The sequence below is a fragment of the Somniosus microcephalus genome, unplaced genomic scaffold (assembly GCF_052327205.1).
Source record: "Somniosus microcephalus isolate GS21.2 unplaced genomic scaffold, FLI_Smic_1.0 unresolved_chr3, whole genome shotgun sequence".
NCBI lineage: Eukaryota > Metazoa > Chordata > Chondrichthyes > Squaliformes > Somniosidae > Somniosus > Somniosus microcephalus.
In genome coordinates this window covers 56,379,548-56,398,789 of record NW_028225181.1, presented here as the reverse complement: position 1 = coordinate 56,398,789, position 19,242 = coordinate 56,379,548, and the positions used below count along the sequence as shown (strand labels likewise).

Here is a 19,242-nt window from a genome sequence, read left to right as displayed (position 1 = left end):
CGGAGAGATGGTGGGTGCGAGAGTGACAGCGGTCGATAGATTGCAAGAAATGGGAGAAATAAAAATGGTGTATACCTGAATAACTGAGAGGCAGCAGGTGTGGAGACGAGTGAGTGAACGGTCTGAATTCAGTTGGTTGGGTGACGGTGTTTGCAGTGTTCGGTGCGCGGCTCAGGCCAATGTACGGACCAGAGGAAACTCTGCGAATCAGATCTGCCTGTCAATAGCAACTGAATGAAAAGGTGACACAAAACCGGCATCTCTGCACGGTTTACTGCAGCGACGAAATTTATTAACGTCGCAATATCTGGCAGCGGTGGGATTCGAACCCACGCCCCCGAAGAGACTGGAGCCTTAGTCCAGCGCCTTAGACCGCTCGGCCACGCTACCACATCCAAACGTTGCGGAATTTGAAACTATTACCTGATGATTGAAATGTGGCATGGTCTTGCAAATAACAGGGGAAACAAGAGGAAATTAAATTCGTGGACGGCAAACTCACTTCTGATGCAACCCAGTAGACCAGAAGAAGCTCCGTCTTCACAGGGCAACTCTAATAAATAGATGTTTGCTGGAACACACCCATTGTAAATTTCATTCATAATTTATCCCTGTTGTGTATTGCAAGCAGCAAGTTGGTGTAAGTAAAGTGTGATAAAAATAAATGCGTTTGATTGTGGCTAGCAATAGAGGAATTTATTGCTGGTGTAAATAAGAACGCAACTAGCAGAGGATGGTTTCGATCCATCGACCTCTGGGTTATGGGCCCAGCACGCTTCCGCTGCGCCACTCTGCTGCCGGCTGGTGTGGGATCCCGGCTGGTGCTCAGGTTCCGATGCCCCACGGTGCTGTGTGTTTGCGAGACACATTTCAGCATCCAGGCTGTGTTGAAAACTATAGAACGGCCCTCAATCCGCCCAGAGACCCGGACCCCGCAGCAGCCGAGTTTGCAGGCTAACTTGGCTGCACAATGTCACAAGGACACTCAGTATTACACCACCGACAATGGGACGGACAAAAAATGACACACAAAAAAGGGTCTTTCTGGCCACACAAAGGGAGGGACAGAGAAAGACACTGCGGATACCAAAGAGAAAGAGACAGACAGACATTCCGAATAACGCGAGGCAGAGACAGAGACTGAGGGAAAACCGAGACTGCGAGAGAAACGGAGAGGGATGTAGACAGCCAGGGAAACGGAGACTGAGATGAAGAGAGAGACTTGCATGAAAGTACGTTCTGCTGTGTAAAGATTTTCCCTGTAGTGTAAAAATGTTCCCTGTTATATAAAATTGTTCCCTCTTGTGTAAAGATGGTCGCTGTTGTGTACAGATTCTCGCTGTTGTTTAGAGATTTTGTGTCCTTTGTAAAGATGTCCGCTATTGAATAATGTGTTTCCTGTTGTGTAAAGGTTCTCCGTGTTGTGTAACGGTGTTCCGCTTTGTGTGATGGTATTCCCGTTTGTGTAAAGGCCAAGAGCACCATCTGGTGCTGGCGACGCGGCGCTGCAGGATGCGTTGAGAGAAAGGGGAAGGCCAAGGCTGCTGCAAGTTTGCAGCATTTGCAGCTTATGTTGGTGCGAATAAAGTGTTTTGAAAGTTGTGTTGCAGTTTCTAGTGTTTATTGCAAGAAGGAAGTTGCTGTAAGTAAAGCATAAAGTGTGATAAAAAAAACCTGACGCATTGAGCCTGAAATTTATCGCAACTATAAGAGGAGAGAACAATAGAAAAAATTTGCCCTCCTGATCACATCTTCCTCAGACTGATGGTATGAAAAACACATCTGACTCTCATCCTGAAGTCAGAGTCCAGATCCCCTCCCCCAGCCTTTTCTTTTGCAGAATGCATCTTCTCTTAACCATGTCAGAATGTAACTTTCGCTGTCTGGATTGGTTAGATTGAAAAAAAGATACTCGTGTTCAATTAATCGGATTGCAGCACAGGAGCAAATGGGAGGTGCTGTTCAACCGGCAAGTTCGGAAGAGCGAACGGGGAAGCGACGGAGAGATGGTGGGTGCGAGAGTGACAGCGGTCGATAGATTGCAAGAAATGGGAGAAATAAAAATGGTGTATACCTGAATAACTGAGAGGCAGCAGGTGTGGAGACGAGTGAGTGAACGGTCTGAATTCAGTTGGTTGGGTGACGGTGTTTGCAGTGTTCGGTGCGCGGCTCAGGCCAATGTACGGACCAGAGGAAACTCTGCGAATCAGATCTGCCTGTCAATAGCAACTGAATGAAAAGGTGACACAAAACCGGCATCTCTGCACGGTTTACTGCAGCGACGAAATTTATTAACGTCGCAATATCTGGCAGCGGTGGGATTCGAACCCACGCCCCCGAAGAGACTGGAGCCTTAGTCCAGCGCCTTAGACCGCTCGGCCACGCTACCACATCCAAACGTTGCGGAATTTGAAACTATTACCTGGTGATTGAAATGTGGCATGGTCTTGCAAATAACAGGGGAAACAAGAGGAAATTAAATTCGTGGACGGCAAACTCACTTCTGATGCAACCCAGTAGACCAGAAGAAGCTCCGTCTTCACAGGGCAACTCTAATAAATAGATGTTTGCTGGAACACACCCATTGTAAATTTCATTCATAATTTATCCCTGTTGTGTATTGCAAGCAGCAAGTTGGTGTAAGTAAAGTGTGATAAAAATAAATGCGTTTGATTGTGGCTAGCAATAGAGGAATTTATTGCTGGTGTAAATAAGAACGCAACTAGCAGAGGATGGTTTCGATCCATCGACCTCTGGGTTATGGGCCCAGCACGCTTCCGCTGCGCCACTCTGCTGCCGGCTGGTGTGGGATCCCGGCTGGTGCTCAGGTTCCGATGCCCCACAGTGCTGTGTGTTAGCGAGACACATTTCAGCATCCAGGCTGTGTTGAAAACTATCGAACGGCCCTCAATCCGCCCAGAGACCCGGACCCCGCAGCAGCCGAGTTTGCAGGCTAACTTGGCTGCACAATGTCACAAGGACACTCAGTATTACACCACCGACAATGGGACGGACAAAAAATGACACACAAAAAACCGGCAAGGGTCTTTCTGGCCACACAAAGGGAGGGACAGAGAAAGACACTGCGGATACCAAAGAGAAAGAGACAGACAGACATTCCGAATAACACGAGGCAGAGACAGAGACTGAGGGAAAACCGAGACTGCGAGAGAAACCGAGAGGGATGTAGACAGCCAGGGAAACGGAGACTGAGATGAAGAGAGAGACTTGCATGAAAGTGCGTTCTGCTGTGTAAAGAAATTCCCTGCAGTGTAAAAATGTTCCCTGTTATATAAAATTGTTCCCTCTTGTGTAAAGATGGTCGCTGTTGTGTACAGATTCTCCCTGTTGTTTAGAGATTTTGTGTCCTTTGTAAAGATGTCCGCTATTGAATAATGTGTTTCCTGTTGTGTTAAGGTTCTCCGCGTTGTGTAACGGTGTTCCGTTTTGTGTGATGGTATTCCCGTTTGTGTAAAGGCCAAGAGCACCATCTGGTGCTGGCGACGCGGCGCTGCAGGATGCGTTGAGAGAAAGGGGAAGGCCAAGCCTGCTGCAAGTTTGCAGCATTTGCAGCTTATGTTGGTGCGAATAAAGTGTTTTGAAAGTTGCGTTGCAGTTTCTAGTGTTTATTGCAAGAAGGAAGTTGCTGTAAGTAAAGCATAAAGTGTGATAAAAAAAACCTGACGCATTGAGCCTGAAATTTATCGTAACTATAAGAGGAGAGAACAATAGAAAAAATTTGCCCTCCTGATCACATCTTCCTCAGACTGATGGTATGAAAAACACATCTGACTCTCATCCTGAAGTCAGAGTCCAGATCCCCTCCCCCAGCCTTTTCTTTTGCAGAATGCATCTTCTCTTAACCATGTCAGAATGTAACTTTCGCTGTCTGGATTGGTTAGATTGAAAAAAAGATACTCGTGTTCAATTAATCGGATTGCAGCACAGGAGCAAATGGGAGGTGCTGTTCAACCGGCAAGTTCGGAAGAGCGAACGGGGAAGCGACGGAGAGATGGTGGGTGCGAGAGTGACAGCGGTCGATAGATTGCAAGAAATGGGAGAAATAAAAATGGTGTATACCTGAATAACTGAGAGGCAGCAGGTGTGGAGACGAGTGAGTGAACGGTCTGAATTCAATTGGTTGGGTGACGGTGTTTGCAGTGTTCGGTGCGCGGCTCAGGCCAATGTACGGACCAGAGGAAACTCTGCGAATCAGATCTGCCTGTCAATAGCAACTGAATGAAAAGGTGACACAAAACCGGCATCCCTGCAAGGTTTACTGCAGCGACGAAATTTATTAACGTCGCAATATCTGGCAGCGGTGGGATTCGAACCCACGCCCCCGAAGAGACTGGAGCCTTAGTCCAGCGCCTTAGACCGCTCGGCCACGCTACCACATCCAAACGTTGCGGAATTTGAAACTATTACCTGGTGATTGAAATGTGGCATGGTCTTGCAAATAACAGGGGAAACAAGAGGAAATTAAATTCGTGGACGGCAAACTCACTTCTGATGCAACCCAGTAGATCAGAAGAAGCTACGTCTTCACAGGGCAACTCTAATAAATAGATGTTTGCTGGAACACACCCATTGTAAATTTCATTCATAATTTATCCCTGTTGTGTATTGCAAGCAGCAAGTTGGTGTAAGTAAAGTGTGATAAAAATAAATGCGTTTGATTGTGGCCAGCAATAGAGGAGTTTATTGCTGGTGTAAATAAGAACGCAACTAGCAGAGGATGGTTTCGATCCATCGACCTCTGGGTTATGGGCCCAGCACGCTTCCGCTGCGCCACTCTGCTGCCGGCTGGTGTGGGATCCCGGCTGGTGCTCAGGTTCCGATGCCCCACGGTGCTGTGTGTTAGCGAGACACATTTCAGCATCCAGGCTGTGTTGAAAACTATAGAACGGCCCTCAATCCGCCCAGAGACCCGGACCCCGCAGCAGCCGAGTTTGCAGGCTAACTTGGCTGCACAATGTCACAAGGACACTCAGTATTACACCACCGACAATGGGACGGACAAAAAATGACACACAAAAAAGGGTCTTTCTGGCCACACAAAGGGAGGGACAGAGAAAGACACTGCGGATACCAAAGAGAAAGAGACAGACAGACATTCCGAATAACGCGAGGCAGAGACAGAAACTGAGGGAAAACCGAGACTGCGAGAGAAACGGAGCGGGATGTAGACAGCCAGGGAAACGGAGACTGAGATGAAGAGAGAGACTTGCATGAAAGTACGTTCTGCTGTGTAAAGAAATTCCCTGTAGTGTAAAAATGTTCCCTGTTATATAAAATTGTTCCCTCTTGTGTAAAGATGGTCGCTGTTGTGTACAGATTCTCTCTGTTGTTTAGAGATTTTGTGTCCTTTGTAAAGATGTCCGCTATTGAATAATGTGTTTCCTGTTGTGTAAAGGTTCTCCGTGTTGTGTAACGGTGTTCCGCTTTGTGTGATGGTATTCCCGTTTGTGTAAAGGCCAAGAGCACCATCTGGTGCTGGCGACGCGGCGCTGCAGGATGCGTTGAGAGAAAGGGGAAGGCCAAGCCTGCTGCAAGTTTGCAGCATTTGCAGCTTATGTTGGTGCGAATAAAGTGTTTTGAAAGTTGCGTTGCAGTTTCTAGTGTTTATTGCAAGAAGGAAGTTGCTGTAAGTAAAGCATAAAGTGTGATAAAAAAAACCTGACGCATTGAGCCTGAAATTTATCGTAACTATAAGAGGAGAGAACAATAGAAAAAATTTGCCCTCCTGATCACATCTTCCTCAGACTGATGGTATGAAAAACACATCTGACTCTCATCCTGAAGTCAGAGTCCAGATCCCCTCCCCCAGCCTTTTCTTTTGCAGAATGCATCTTCTCTTAACCATGTCAGAATGTAACTTTCGCTGTCTGGATTGGTTAGATTGAAAAAAAGATACTCGTGTTCAATTAATCGGATTGCAGCACAGGAGCAAATGGGAGGTGCTGTTCAACCGGCAAGTTCGGAAGAGCGAACGGGGAAGCGACGGAGAGATGGTGGGTGCGAGAGTGACAGCGGTCGATAGATTGCAAGAAATGGGAGAAATAAAAATGGTGTATACCTGAATAACTGAGAGGCAGCAGGTGTGGAGACGAGTGAGTGAACGGTCTGAATTCAGTTGGTTGGGTGACGGTGTTTGCAGTGTTCGGTGCGCGGCTCAGGCCAATGTACGGACCAGAGGAAACTCTGCGAATCAGATCTGCCTGTCAATAGCAACTGAATGAAAAGGTGACACAAAACCGGCATCTCTGCACGGTTTACTGCAGCGACGAAATTTATTAACGTCGCAATATCTGGCAGCGGTGGGATTCGAACCCACGCCCCCGAAGAGACTGGAGCCTTAGTCCAGCGCCTTAGACCGCTCGGCCACGCTACCACATCCAAACGTTGCGGAATTTGAAACTATTACCTGGTGATTGAAATGTGGCATGGTCTTGCAAATAACAGGGGAAACAAGAGGAAATTAAATTCGTGGACGGCAAACTCACTTCTGATGCAACCCAGTAGATCAGAAGAAGCTCCGTCTTCACAGGGCAACTCTAATAAATAGATGTTTGCTGGAACACACCCATTGTAAATTTCATTCATAATTTATCCCTGTTGTGTATTGCAAGCAGCAAGTTGGTGTAAGTAAAGTGTGATAAAAATAAATGCGTTTGATTGTGGCCAGCAATAGAGGAATTTATTGCTGGTGTAAATAAGAACGCAACTAGCAGAGGATGGTTTCGATCCATCGACCTCTGGGTTATGGGCCCAGCACGCTTCCGCTGCGCCACTCTGCTGCCGGCTGGTGTGGGATCCCGGCTGGTGTCAGGTTCCGATGCCCCACGGTGCTGTGTGTTAGCGAGACACATTTCAGCATCCAGGCTGTGTTGAAAACTATAGAACGGCCCTCAATCCGCCCAGAGACCCGGACCCCGCAGCAGCCGAGTTTGCAGGCTAACTTGGCTGCACAATGTCACAAGGACACTCAGTATTACACCACCGACAATGGGACGGACAAAAAATGACACACAAAAAACCGGCAAGGGTCTTTCTGGCCACACAAAGGGAGGGACAGAGAAAGACACTGCGGATACCAAAGAGAAAGAGACAGACAGACATTCCGAATAACGCGAGGCAGAGACAGAGACTGAGGGAAAACCGAGACTGCGAGAGAAACGGAGAGGGATGTAGACAGCCAGGGAAACGGAGACTGAGATGAAGAGAGAGACTTGCATGAAAGTACGTTCTGCTGCGTAAAGATTTTCCCTGTAGTGTAAAAATGTTCCCTGTTATATAAAATTGTTCCCTCTTGTGTAAAGATGGTCGCTGTTGTGTACAGATTCTCGCTGTTGTTTAGAGATTTTGTGTCCTTTGTAAAGATGTCCGCTATTGAATAATGTGTTTCCTGTTGTGTAAAGGTTCTCCGTGTTGTGTAACGGTGTTCCGCTTTGTGTGATGGTATTCCCGTTTGTGTAAAGGCCAAGAGCACCATCTGGTGCTGGCGACGCGGCGCTGCAGGATGCGTTGAGAGAAAGGGGAAGGCCAAGGCTGCTGCAAGTTTGCAGCATTTGCAGCTTATGTTGGTGCGAATAAAGTGTTTTGAAAGTTGTGTTGCAGTTTCTAGTGTTTATTGCAAGAAGGAAGTTGCTGTAAGTAAAGCATAAAGTGTGATAAAAAAAACCTGACGCATTGAGCCTGAAATTTATCGCAACTATAAGAGGAGAGAACAATAGAAAAAATTTGCCCTCCTGATCACATCTTCCTCAGACTGATGGTATGAAAAACACATCTGACTCTCATCCTGAAGTCAGAGTCCAGATCCCCTCCCCCAGCCTTTTCTTTTGCAGAATGCATCTTCTCTTAACCATGTCAGAATGTAACTTTCGCTGTCTGGATTGGTTAGATTGAAAAAAAGATACTCGTGTTCAATTAATCGGATTGCAGCACAGGAGCAAATGGGAGGTGCTGTTCAACCGGCAAGTTCGGAAGAGCGAACGGGGAAGCGACGGAGAGATGGTGGGTGCGAGAGTGACAGCGGTCGATAGATTGCAAGAAATGGGAGAAATAAAAATGGTGTATACCTGAATAACTGAGAGGCAGCAGGTGTGGAGACGAGTGAGTGAACGGTCTGAATTCAGTTGGTTGGGTGACGGTGTTTGCAGTGTTCGGTGCGCGGCTCAGGCCAATGTACGGACCAGAGGAAACTCTGCGAATCAGATCTGCCTGTCAATAGCAACTGAATGAAAAGGTGACACAAAACCGGCATCTCTGCACGGTTTACTGCAGCGACGAAATTTATTAACGTCGCAATATCTGGCAGCGGTGGGATTCGAACCCACGCCCCCGAAGAGACTGGAGCCTTAGTCCAGCGCCTTAGACCGCTCGGCCACGCTACCACATCCAAACGTTGCGGAATTTGAAACTATTACCTGGTGATTGAAATGTGGCATGGTCTTGCAAATAACAGGGGAAACAAGAGGAAATTAAATTCGTGGACGGCAAACTCACTTCTGATGCAACCCAGTAGACCAGAAGAAGCTCCGTCTTCACAGGGCAACTCTAATAAATAGATGTTTGCTGGAACACACCCATTGTAAATTTCATTCATAATTTATCCCTGTTGTGTATTGCAAGCAGCAAGTTGGTGTAAGTAAAGTGTGATAAAAATAAATGCGTTTGATTGTGGCTAGCAATAGAGGAATTTATTGCTGGTGTAAATAAGAACGCAACTAGCAGAGGATGGTTTCGATCCATCGACCTCTGGGTTATGGGCCCAGCACGCTTCCGCTGCGCCACTCTGCTGCCGGCTGGTGTGGGATCCCGGCTGGTGCTCAGGTTCCGATGCCCCACAGTGCTGTGTGTTAGCGAGACACATTTCAGCATCCAGGCTGTGTTGAAAACTATCGAACGGCCCTCAATCCGCCCAGAGACCCGGACCCCGCAGCAGCCGAGTTTGCAGGCTAACTTGGCTGCACAATGTCACAAGGACACTCAGTATTACACCACCGACAATGGGACGGACAAAAAATGACACACAAAAAACCGGCAAGGGTCTTTCTGGCCACACAAAGGGAGGGACAGAGAAAGACACTGCGGATACCAAAGAGAAAGAGACAGACAGACATTCCGAATAACACGAGGCAGAGACAGAGACTGAGGGAAAACCGAGACTGCGAGAGAAACCGAGAGGGATGTAGACAGCCAGGGAAACGGAGACTGAGATGAAGAGAGAGACTTGCATGAAAGTGCGTTCTGCTGTGTAAAGAAATTCCCTGCAGTGTAAAAATGTTCCCTGTTATATAAAATTGTTCCCTCTTGTGTAAAGATGGTCGCTGTTGTGTACAGATTCTCCCTGTTGTTTAGAGATTTTGTGTCCTTTGTAAAGATGTCCGCTATTGAATAATGTGTTTCCTGTTGTGTTAAGGTTCTCCGCGTTGTGTAACGGTGTTCCGTTTTGTGTGATGGTATTCCCGTTTGTGTAAAGGCCAAGAGCACCATCTGGTGCTGGCGACGCGGCGCTGCAGGATGCGTTGAGAGAAAGGGGAAGGCCAAGCCTGCTGCAAGTTTGCAGCATTTGCAGCTTATGTTGGTGCGAATAAAGTGTTTTGAAAGTTGCGTTGCAGTTTCTAGTGTTTATTGCAAGAAGGAAGTTGCTGTAAGTAAAGCATAAAGTGTGATAAAAAAAACCTGACGCATTGAGCCTGAAATTTATCGTAACTATAAGAGGAGAGAACAATAGAAAAAATTTGCCCTCCTGATCACATCTTCCTCAGACTGATGGTATGAAAAACACATCTGACTCTCATCCTGAAGTCAGAGTCCAGATCCCCTCCCCCAGCCTTTTCTTTTGCAGAATGCATCTTCTCTTAACCATGTCAGAATGTAACTTTCGCTGTCTGGATTGGTTAGATTGAAAAAAAGATACTCGTGTTCAATTAATCGGATTGCAGCACAGGAGCAAATGGGAGGTGCTGTTCAACCGGCAAGTTCGGAAGAGCGAACGGGGAAGCGACGGAGAGATGGTGGGTGCGAGAGTGACAGCGGTCGATAGATTGCAAGAAATGGGAGAAATAAAAATGGTGTATACCTGAATAACTGAGAGGCAGCAGGTGTGGAGACGAGTGAGTGAACGGTCTGAATTCAATTGGTTGGGTGACGGTGTTTGCAGTGTTCGGTGCGCGGCTCAGGCCAATGTACGGACCAGAGGAAACTCTGCGAATCAGATCTGCCTGTCAATAGCAACTGAATGAAAAGGTGACACAAAACCGGCATCCCTGCAAGGTTTACTGCAGCGACGAAATTTATTAACGTCGCAATATCTGGCAGCGGTGGGATTCGAACCCACGCCCCCGAAGAGACTGGAGCCTTAGTCCAGCGCCTTAGACCGCTCGGCCACGCTACCACATCCAAACGTTGCGGAATTTGAAACTATTACCTGGTGATTGAAATGTGGCATGGTCTTGCAAATAACAGGGGAAACAAGAGGAAATTAAATTCGTGGACGGCAAACTCACTTCTGATGCAACCCAGTAGATCAGAAGAAGCTACGTCTTCACAGGGCAACTCTAATAAATAGATGTTTGCTGGAACACACCCATTGTAAATTTCATTCATAATTTATCCCTGTTGTGTATTGCAAGCAGCAAGTTGGTGTAAGTAAAGTGTGATAAAAATAAATGCGTTTGATTGTGGCCAGCAATAGAGGAGTTTATTGCTGGTGTAAATAAGAACGCAACTAGCAGAGGATGGTTTCGATCCATCGACCTCTGGGTTATGGGCCCAGCACGCTTCCGCTGCGCCACTCTGCTGCCGGCTGGTGTGGGATCCCGGCTGGTGCTCAGGTTCCGATGCCCCACGGTGCTGTGTGTTAGCGAGACACATTTCAGCATCCAGGCTGTGTTGAAAACTATAGAACGGCCCTCAATCCGCCCAGAGACCCGGACCCCGCAGCAGCCGAGTTTGCAGGCTAACTTGGCTGCACAATGTCACAAGGACACTCAGTATTACACCACCGACAATGGGACGGACAAAAAATGACACACAAAAAAGGGTCTTTCTGGCCACACAAAGGGAGGGACAGAGAAAGACACTGCGGATACCAAAGAGAAAGAGACAGACAGACATTCCGAATAACGCGAGGCAGAGACAGAAACTGAGGGAAAACCGAGACTGCGAGAGAAACGGAGCGGGATGTAGACAGCCAGGGAAACGGAGACTGAGATGAAGAGAGAGACTTGCATGAAAGTACGTTCTGCTGTGTAAAGAAATTCCCTGTAGTGTAAAAATGTTCCCTGTTATATAAAATTGTTCCCTCTTGTGTAAAGATGGTCGCTGTTGTGTACAGATTCTCTCTGTTGTTTAGAGATTTTGTGTCCTTTGTAAAGATGTCCGCTATTGAATAATGTGTTTCCTGTTGTGTAAAGGTTCTCCGTGTTGTGTAACGGTGTTCCGCTTTGTGTGATGGTATTCCCGTTTGTGTAAAGGCCAAGAGCACCATCTGGTGCTGGCGACGCGGCGCTGCAGGATGCGTTGAGAGAAAGGGGAAGGCCAAGCCTGCTGCAAGTTTGCAGCATTTGCAGCTTATGTTGGTGCGAATAAAGTGTTTTGAAAGTTGCGTTGCAGTTTCTAGTGTTTATTGCAAGAAGGAAGTTGCTGTAAGTAAAGCATAAAGTGTGATAAAAAAAACCTGACGCATTGAGCCTGAAATTTATCGTAACTATAAGAGGAGAGAACAATAGAAAAAATTTGCCCTCCTGATCACATCTTCCTCAGACTGATGGTATGAAAAACACATCTGACTCTCATCCTGAAGTCAGAGTCCAGATCCCCTCCCCCAGCCTTTTCTTTTGCAGAATGCATCTTCTCTTAACCATGTCAGAATGTAACTTTCGCTGTCTGGATTGGTTAGATTGAAAAAAAGATACTCGTGTTCAATTAATCGGATTGCAGCACAGGAGCAAATGGGAGGTGCTGTTCAACCGGCAAGTTCGGAAGAGCGAACGGGGAAGCGACGGAGAGATGGTGGGTGCGAGAGTGACAGCGGTCGATAGATTGCAAGAAATGGGAGAAATAAAAATGGTGTATACCTGAATAACTGAGAGGCAGCAGGTGTGGAGACGAGTGAGTGAACGGTCTGAATTCAGTTGGTTGGGTGACGGTGTTTGCAGTGTTCGGTGCGCGGCTCAGGCCAATGTACGGACCAGAGGAAACTCTGCGAATCAGATCTGCCTGTCAATAGCAACTGAATGAAAAGGTGACACAAAACCGGCATCTCTGCACGGTTTACTGCAGCGACGAAATTTATTAACGTCGCAATATCTGGCAGCGGTGGGATTCGAACCCACGCCCCCGAAGAGACTGGAGCCTTAGTCCAGCGCCTTAGACCGCTCGGCCACGCTACCACATCCAAACGTTGCGGAATTTGAAACTATTACCTGGTGATTGAAATGTGGCATGGTCTTGCAAATAACAGGGGAAACAAGAGGAAATTAAATTCGTGGACGGCAAACTCACTTCTGATGCAACCCAGTAGACCAGAAGAAGCTCCGTCTTCACAGGGCAACTCTAATAAATAGATGTTTGCTGGAACACACCCATTGTAAATTTCATTCATAATTTATCCCTGTTGTGTATTGCAAGCAGCAAGTTGGTGTAAGTAAAGTGTGATAAAAATAAATGCGTTTGATTGTGGCCAGCAATAGAGGAATTTATTGCTGGTGTAAATAAGAACGCAACTAGCAGAGGATGGTTTCGATCCATCGACCTCTGGGTTATGGGCCCAGCACGCTTCCGCTGCGCCACTCTGCTGCCGGCTGGTGTGGGATCCCGGCTGGTGTCAGGTTCCGATGCCCCACGGTGCTGTGTGTTAGCGAGACACATTTCAGCATCCAGGCTGTGTTGAAAACTATAGAACGGCCCTCAATCCGCCCAGAGACCCGGACCCCGCAGCAGCCGAGTTTGCAGGCTAACTTGGCTGCACAATGTCACAAGGACACTCAGTATTACACCACCGACAATGGGACGGACAAAAAATGACACACAAAAAACCGGCAAGGGTCTTTCTGGCCACACAAAGGGAGGGACAGAGAAAGACACTGCGGATACCAAAGAGAAAGAGACAGACAGACATTCCGAATAACGCGAGGCAGAGACAGAGACTGAGGGAAAACCGAGACTGCGAGAGAAACGGAGAGGGATGTAGACAGCCAGGGAAACGGAGACTGAGATGAAGAGAGAGACTTGCATGAAAGTACGTTCTGCTGCGTAAAGATTTTCCCTGTAGTGTAAAAATGTTCCCTGTTATATAAAATTGTTCCCTCTTGTGTAAAGATGGTCGCTGTTGTGTACAGATTCTCGCTGTTGTTTAGAGATTTTGTGTCCTTTGTAAAGATGTCCGCTATTGAATAATGTGTTTCCTGTTGTGTAAAGGTTCTCCGTGTTGTGTAACGGTGTTCCGCTTTGTGTGATGGTATTCCCGTTTGTGTAAAGGCCAAGAGCACCATCTGGTGCTGGCGACGCGGCGCTGCAGGATGCGTTGAGAGAAAGGGGAAGGCCAAGGCTGCTGCAAGTTTGCAGCATTTGCAGCTTATGTTGGTGCGAATAAAGTGTTTTGAAAGTTGTGTTGCAGTTTCTAGTGTTTATTGCAAGAAGGAAGTTGCTGTAAGTAAAGCATAAAGTGTGATAAAAAAAACCTGACGCATTGAGCCTGAAATTTATCGCAACTATAAGAGGAGAGAACAATAGAAAAAATTTGCCCTCCTGATCACATCTTCCTCAGACTGATGGTATGAAAAACACATCTGACTCTCATCCTGAAGTCAGAGTCCAGATCCCCTCCCCCAGCCTTTTCTTTTGCAGAATGCATCTTCTCTTAACCATGTCAGAATGTAACTTTCGCTGTCTGGATTGGTTAGATTGAAAAAAAGATACTCGTGTTCAATTAATCGGATTGCAGCACAGGAGCAAATGGGAGGTGCTGTTCAACCGGCAAGTTCGGAAGAGCGAACGGGGAAGCGACGGAGAGATGGTGGGTGCGAGAGTGACAGCGGTCGATAGATTGCAAGAAATGGGAGAAATAAAAATGGTGTATACCTGAATAACTGAGAGGCAGCAGGTGTGGAGACGAGTGAGTGAACGGTCTGAATTCAGTTGGTTGGGTGACGGTGTTTGCAGTGTTCGGTGCGCGGCTCAGGCCAATGTACGGACCAGAGGAAACTCTGCGAATCAGATCTGCCTGTCAATAGCAACTGAATGAAAAGGTGACACAAAACCGGCATCTCTGCACGGTTTACTGCAGCGACGAAATTTATTAACGTCGCAATATCTGGCAGCGGTGGGATTCGAACCCACGCCCCCGAAGAGACTGGAGCCTTAGTCCAGCGCCTTAGACCGCTCGGCCACGCTACCACATCCAAACGTTGCGGAATTTGAAACTATTACCTGGTGATTGAAATGTGGCATGGTCTTGCAAATAACAGGGGAAACAAGAGGAAATTAAATTCGTGGACGGCAAACTCACTTCTGATGCAACCCAGTAGACCAGAAGAAGCTCCGTCTTCACAGGGCAACTCTAATAAATAGATGTTTGCTGGAACACACCCATTGTAAATTTCATTCATAATTTATCCCTGTTGTGTATTGCAAGCAGCAAGTTGGTGTAAGTAAAGTGTGATAAAAATAAATGCGTTTGATTGTGGCCAGCAATAGAGGAGTTTATTGCTGGTGTAAATAAGAACGCAACTAGCAGAGGATGGTTTCGATCCATCGACCTCTGGGTTATGGGCCCAGCACGCTTCCGCTGCGCCACTCTGCTGCCGGCTGGTGTGGGATCCCGGCTGGTGCTCAGGTTCCGATGCCCCACGGTGCTGTGTGTTAGCGAGACACATTTCAGCATCCAGGCTGTGTTGAAAACTATAGAACGGCCCTCAATCCGCCCAGAGACCCGGACCCCGCAGCAGCCGAGTTTGCAGGCTAACTTGGCTGCACAATGTCACAAGGACACTCAGTATTACACCACCGACAATGGGACGGACAAAAAATGACACACAAAAAAGGGTCTTTCTGGCCACACAAAGGGAGGGACAGAGAAAGACACTGCGGATACCAAAGAGAAAGAGACAGACAGACATTCCGAATAACGCGAGGCAGAGACAGAAACTGAGGGAAAACCGAGACTGCGAGAGAAACGGAGCGGGATGTAGACAGCCAGGGAAACGGAGACTGAGATGAAGAGAGAGACTTGCATGAAAGTACGTTCTGCTGTGTAAAGAAATTCCCTGTAGTGTAAAAATGTTCCCTGTTATATAAAATTGTTCCCTCTTGTGTAAAGATGGTCGCTGTTGTGTACAGATTCTCTCTGTTGTTTAGAGATTTTGTGTCCTTTGTAAAGATGTCCGCTATTGAATAATGTGTTTCCTGTTGTGTAAAGGTTCTCCGTGTTGTGTAACGGTGTTCCGCTTTGTGTGATGGTATTCCCGTTTGTGTAAAGGCCAAGAGCACCATCTGGTGCTGGCGACGCGGCGCTGCAGGATGCGTTGAGAGAAAGGGGAAGGCCAAGCCTGCTGCAAGTTTGCAGCATTTGCAGCTTATGTTGGTGCGAATAAAGTGTTTTGAAAGTTGCGTTGCAGTTTCTAGTGTTTATTGCAAGAAGGAAGTTGCTGTAAGTAAAGCATAAAGTGTGATAAAAAAAACCTGACGCATTGAGCCTGAAATTTATCGTAACTATAAGAGGAGAGAACAATAGAAAAAATTTGCCCTCCTGATCACATCTTCCTCAGACTGATGGTATGAAAAACACATCTGACTCTCATCCTGAAGTCAGAGTCCAGATCCCCTCCCCCAGCCTTTTCTTTTGCAGAATGCATCTTCTCTTAACCATGTCAGAATGTAACTTTCGCTGTCTGGATTGGTTAGATTGAAAAAAAGATACTCGTGTTCAATTAATCGGATTGCAGCACAGGAGCAAATGGGAGGTGCTGTTCAACCGGCAAGTTCGGAAGAGCGAACGGGGAAGCGACGGAGAGATGGTGGGTGCGAGAGTGACAGCGGTCGATAGATTGCAAGAAATGGGAGAAATAAAAATGGTGTATACCTGAATAACTGAGAGGCAGCAGGTGTGGAGACGAGTGAGTGAACGGTCTGAATTCAGTTGGTTGGGTGACGGTGTTTGCAGTGTTCGGTGCGCGGCTCAGGCCAATGTACGGACCAGAGGAAACTCTGCGAATCAGATCTGCCTGTCAATAGCAACTGAATGAAAAGGTGACACAAAACCGGCATCTCTGCACGGTTTACTGCAGCGACGAAATTTATTAACGTCGCAATATCTGGCAGCGGTGGGATTCGAACCCACGCCCCCGAAGAGACTGGAGCCTTAGTCCAGCGCCTTAGACCGCTCGGCCACGCTACCACATCCAAACGTTGCGGAATTTGAAACTATTACCTGGTGATTGAAATGTGGCATGGTCTTGCAAATAACAGGGGAAACAAGAGGAAATTAAATTCGTGGACGGCAAACTCACTTCTGATGCAACCCAGTAGACCAGAAGAAGCTCCGTCTTCACAGGGCAACTCTAATAAATAGATGTTTGCTGGAACACACCCATTGTAAATTTCATTCATAATTTATCCCTGTTGTGTATTGCAAGCAGCAAGTTGGTGTAAGTAAAGTGTGATAAAAATAAATGCGTTTGATTGTGGCCAGCAATAGAGGAATTTATTGCTGGTGTAAATAAGAACGCAACTAGCAGAGGATGGTTTCGATCCATCGACCTCTGGGTTATGGGCCCAGCACGCTTCCGCTGCGCCACTCTGCTGCCGGCTGGTGTGGGATCCCGGCTGGTGTCAGGTTCCGATGCCCCACGGTGCTGTGTGTTAGCGAGACACATTTCAGCATCCAGGCTGTGTTGAAAACTATAGAACGGCCCTCAATCCGCCCAGAGACCCGGACCCCGCAGCAGCCGAGTTTGCAGGCTAACTTGGCTGCACAATGTCACAAGGACACTCAGTATTACACCACCGACAATGGGACGGACAAAAAATGACACACAAAAAACCGGCAAGGGTCTTTCTGGCCACACAAAGGGAGGGACAGAGAAAGACACTGCGGATACCAAAGAGAAAGAGACAGACAGACATTCCGAATAACGCGAGGCAGAGACAGAGACTGAGGGAAAACCGAGACTGCGAGAGAAACGGAGAGGGATGTAGACAGCCAGGGAAACGGAGACTGAGATGAAGAGAGAGACTTGCATGAAAGTACGTTCTGCTGCGTAAAGATTTTCCCTGTAGTGTAAAAATGTTCCCTGTTATATAAAATTGTTCCCTCTTGTGTAAAGATGGTCGCTGTTGTGTACAGATTCTCGCTGTTGTTTAGAGATTTTGTGTCCTTTGTAAAGATGTCCGCTATTGAATAATGTGTTTCCTGTTGTGTAAAGGTTCTCCGTGTTGTGTAACGGTGTTCCGCTTTGTGTGATGGTATTCCCGTTTGTGTAAAGGCCAAGAGCACCATCTGGTGCTGGCGACGCGGCGCTGCAGGATGCGTTGAGAGAAAGGGGAAGGCCAAGGCTGCTGCAAGTTTGCAGCATTTGCAGCTTATGTTGGTGCGAATAAAGTGTTTTGAAAGTTGTGTTGCAGTTTCTAGTGTTTATTGCAAGAAGGAAGTTGCTGTAAGTAAAGCATAAAGTGTGATAAAAAAAACCTGACGCATTGAGCCTGAAATTTATCGCAACTATAAGAGGAGAGAACAATAGAAAAAATTTGCCCTCCTGATCACATCTTCCTCAGACTGATGGTATGAAAAACACATCTGACTCTCATCCTGAAGTCAGAGTCCAGATCCCCTCCCCCAGCCTTTTCTTTTGCAGAATGCATCTTCTCTTAACCATGTCAGAATGTAACTTTCGCTGTCTGGATTGGTTAGATTGAAAAAAAGATACTCGTGTTCAATTAATCGGATTGCAGCACAGGAGCAAATGGGAGGTGCTGTTCAACCGGCAAGTTCGGAAGAGCGAACGGGGAAGCGACGGAGAGATGGTGGGTGCGAGAGTGACAGCGGTCGATAGATTGCAAGAAATGGGAGAAATAAAAATGGTGTATACCTGAATAACTGAGAGGCAGCAGGTGTGGAGACGAGTGAGTGAACGGTCTGAATTCAGTTGGTTGGGTGACGGTGTTTGCAGTGTTCGGTGCGCGGCTCAGGCCAATGTACGGACCAGAGGAAACTCTGCGAATCAGATCTGCCTGTCAATAGCAACTGAATGAAAAGGTGACACAAAACCGGCATCTCTGCACGGTTTACTGCAGCGACGAAATTTATTAACGTCGCAATATCTGGCAGCGGTGGGATTCGAACCCACGCCCCCGAAGAGACTGGAGCCTTAGTCCAGCGCCTTAGACCGCTCGGCCACGCTACCACATCCAAACGTTGCGGAATTTGAAACTATTACCTGGTGATTGAAATGTGGCATGGTCTTGCAAATAACAGGGGAAACAAGAGGAAATTAAATTCGTGGACGGCAAACTCACTTCTGATGCAACCCAGTAGACCAGAAGAAGCTCCGTCTTCACAGGGCAACTCTAATAAATAGATGTTTGCTGGAACACACCCATTGTAAATTTCATTCATAATTTATCCCTGTTGTGTATTGCAAGCAGCAAGTTGGTGTAAGTAAAGTGTGATAAAAATAAATGCGTTTGATTGTGGCTAGCAATAGAGGAATTTATTGCTGGTGTAAATAAGAACGCAACTAGCAGAGGATGGTTTCGATCCATCGACCTCTGGGTTATGGGCCCAGCACGCTTCCGCTGCGCCACTCTGCTGCCGGCTGGTGTGGGATCCCGGCTGGTGCTCAGGTTCCGATGCCCCACAGTGCTGTGTGTTAGCGAGACACATTTCAGCATCCAGGCTGTGTTGAAAACTATCGAACGGCCCTCAATCCGCCCAGAGACCCGGACCCCGCAGCAGCCGAGTTTGCAGGCTAACTTGGCTGCACAATGTCACAAGGACACTCAGTATTACACCACCGACAATGGGACGGACAAAAAATGACACACAAAAAACCGGCAAGGGTCTTTCTGGCCACACAAAGGGAGGGACAGAGAAAGACACTGCGGATACCAAAGAGAAAGAGACAGACAGACATTCCGAATAACACGAGGCAGAGACAGAGACTGAGGGAAAACCGAGACTGCGAGAGAAACCGAGAGGGATGTAGACAGCCAGGGAAACGGAGACTGAGATGA

At 47.3% G+C, this 19,242-nt stretch overlaps 10 non-coding genes across 10 annotated transcripts; all 10 read right to left on the bottom strand.

Annotated features, from left to right (window-relative positions):
- Window positions 1-308: 308 nt before the first annotated feature.
- Window positions 309-390, bottom strand: trnal-aag (transfer RNA leucine (anticodon AAG)). The gene has a single exon. It is a non-coding gene; the product is annotated as a tRNA-Leu (tRNA).
- A 1,917-nt stretch (window positions 391-2,307) lies between these two features.
- trnal-aag (transfer RNA leucine (anticodon AAG)) lies at window positions 2,308-2,389 on the bottom strand. The gene has a single exon. It is a non-coding gene; the product is annotated as a tRNA-Leu (tRNA).
- A 1,924-nt stretch (window positions 2,390-4,313) lies between these two features.
- On the bottom strand, window positions 4,314-4,395 carry trnal-aag (transfer RNA leucine (anticodon AAG)). The gene has a single exon. It is a non-coding gene; the product is annotated as a tRNA-Leu (tRNA).
- Window positions 4,396-6,312: 1,917 nt separating this feature from the next.
- Window positions 6,313-6,394, bottom strand: trnal-aag (transfer RNA leucine (anticodon AAG)). The gene has a single exon. It is a non-coding gene; the product is annotated as a tRNA-Leu (tRNA).
- Window positions 6,395-8,317: 1,923 nt separating this feature from the next.
- Window positions 8,318-8,399, bottom strand: trnal-aag (transfer RNA leucine (anticodon AAG)). Its single transcript has one exon. It is a non-coding gene; the product is annotated as a tRNA-Leu (tRNA).
- A 1,924-nt stretch (window positions 8,400-10,323) lies between these two features.
- On the bottom strand, window positions 10,324-10,405 carry trnal-aag (transfer RNA leucine (anticodon AAG)). Its single transcript has one exon. It is a non-coding gene; the product is annotated as a tRNA-Leu (tRNA).
- A 1,917-nt stretch (window positions 10,406-12,322) lies between these two features.
- Window positions 12,323-12,404, bottom strand: trnal-aag (transfer RNA leucine (anticodon AAG)). The gene has a single exon. It is a non-coding gene; the product is annotated as a tRNA-Leu (tRNA).
- Window positions 12,405-14,327: 1,923 nt separating this feature from the next.
- trnal-aag (transfer RNA leucine (anticodon AAG)) lies at window positions 14,328-14,409 on the bottom strand. Its single transcript has one exon. It is a non-coding gene; the product is annotated as a tRNA-Leu (tRNA).
- Window positions 14,410-16,326: 1,917 nt separating this feature from the next.
- On the bottom strand, window positions 16,327-16,408 carry trnal-aag (transfer RNA leucine (anticodon AAG)). The gene has a single exon. It is a non-coding gene; the product is annotated as a tRNA-Leu (tRNA).
- A 1,923-nt stretch (window positions 16,409-18,331) lies between these two features.
- On the bottom strand, window positions 18,332-18,413 carry trnal-aag (transfer RNA leucine (anticodon AAG)). The gene has a single exon. It is a non-coding gene; the product is annotated as a tRNA-Leu (tRNA).
- Between the last annotated feature and the right edge of the window lie 829 nt (window positions 18,414-19,242).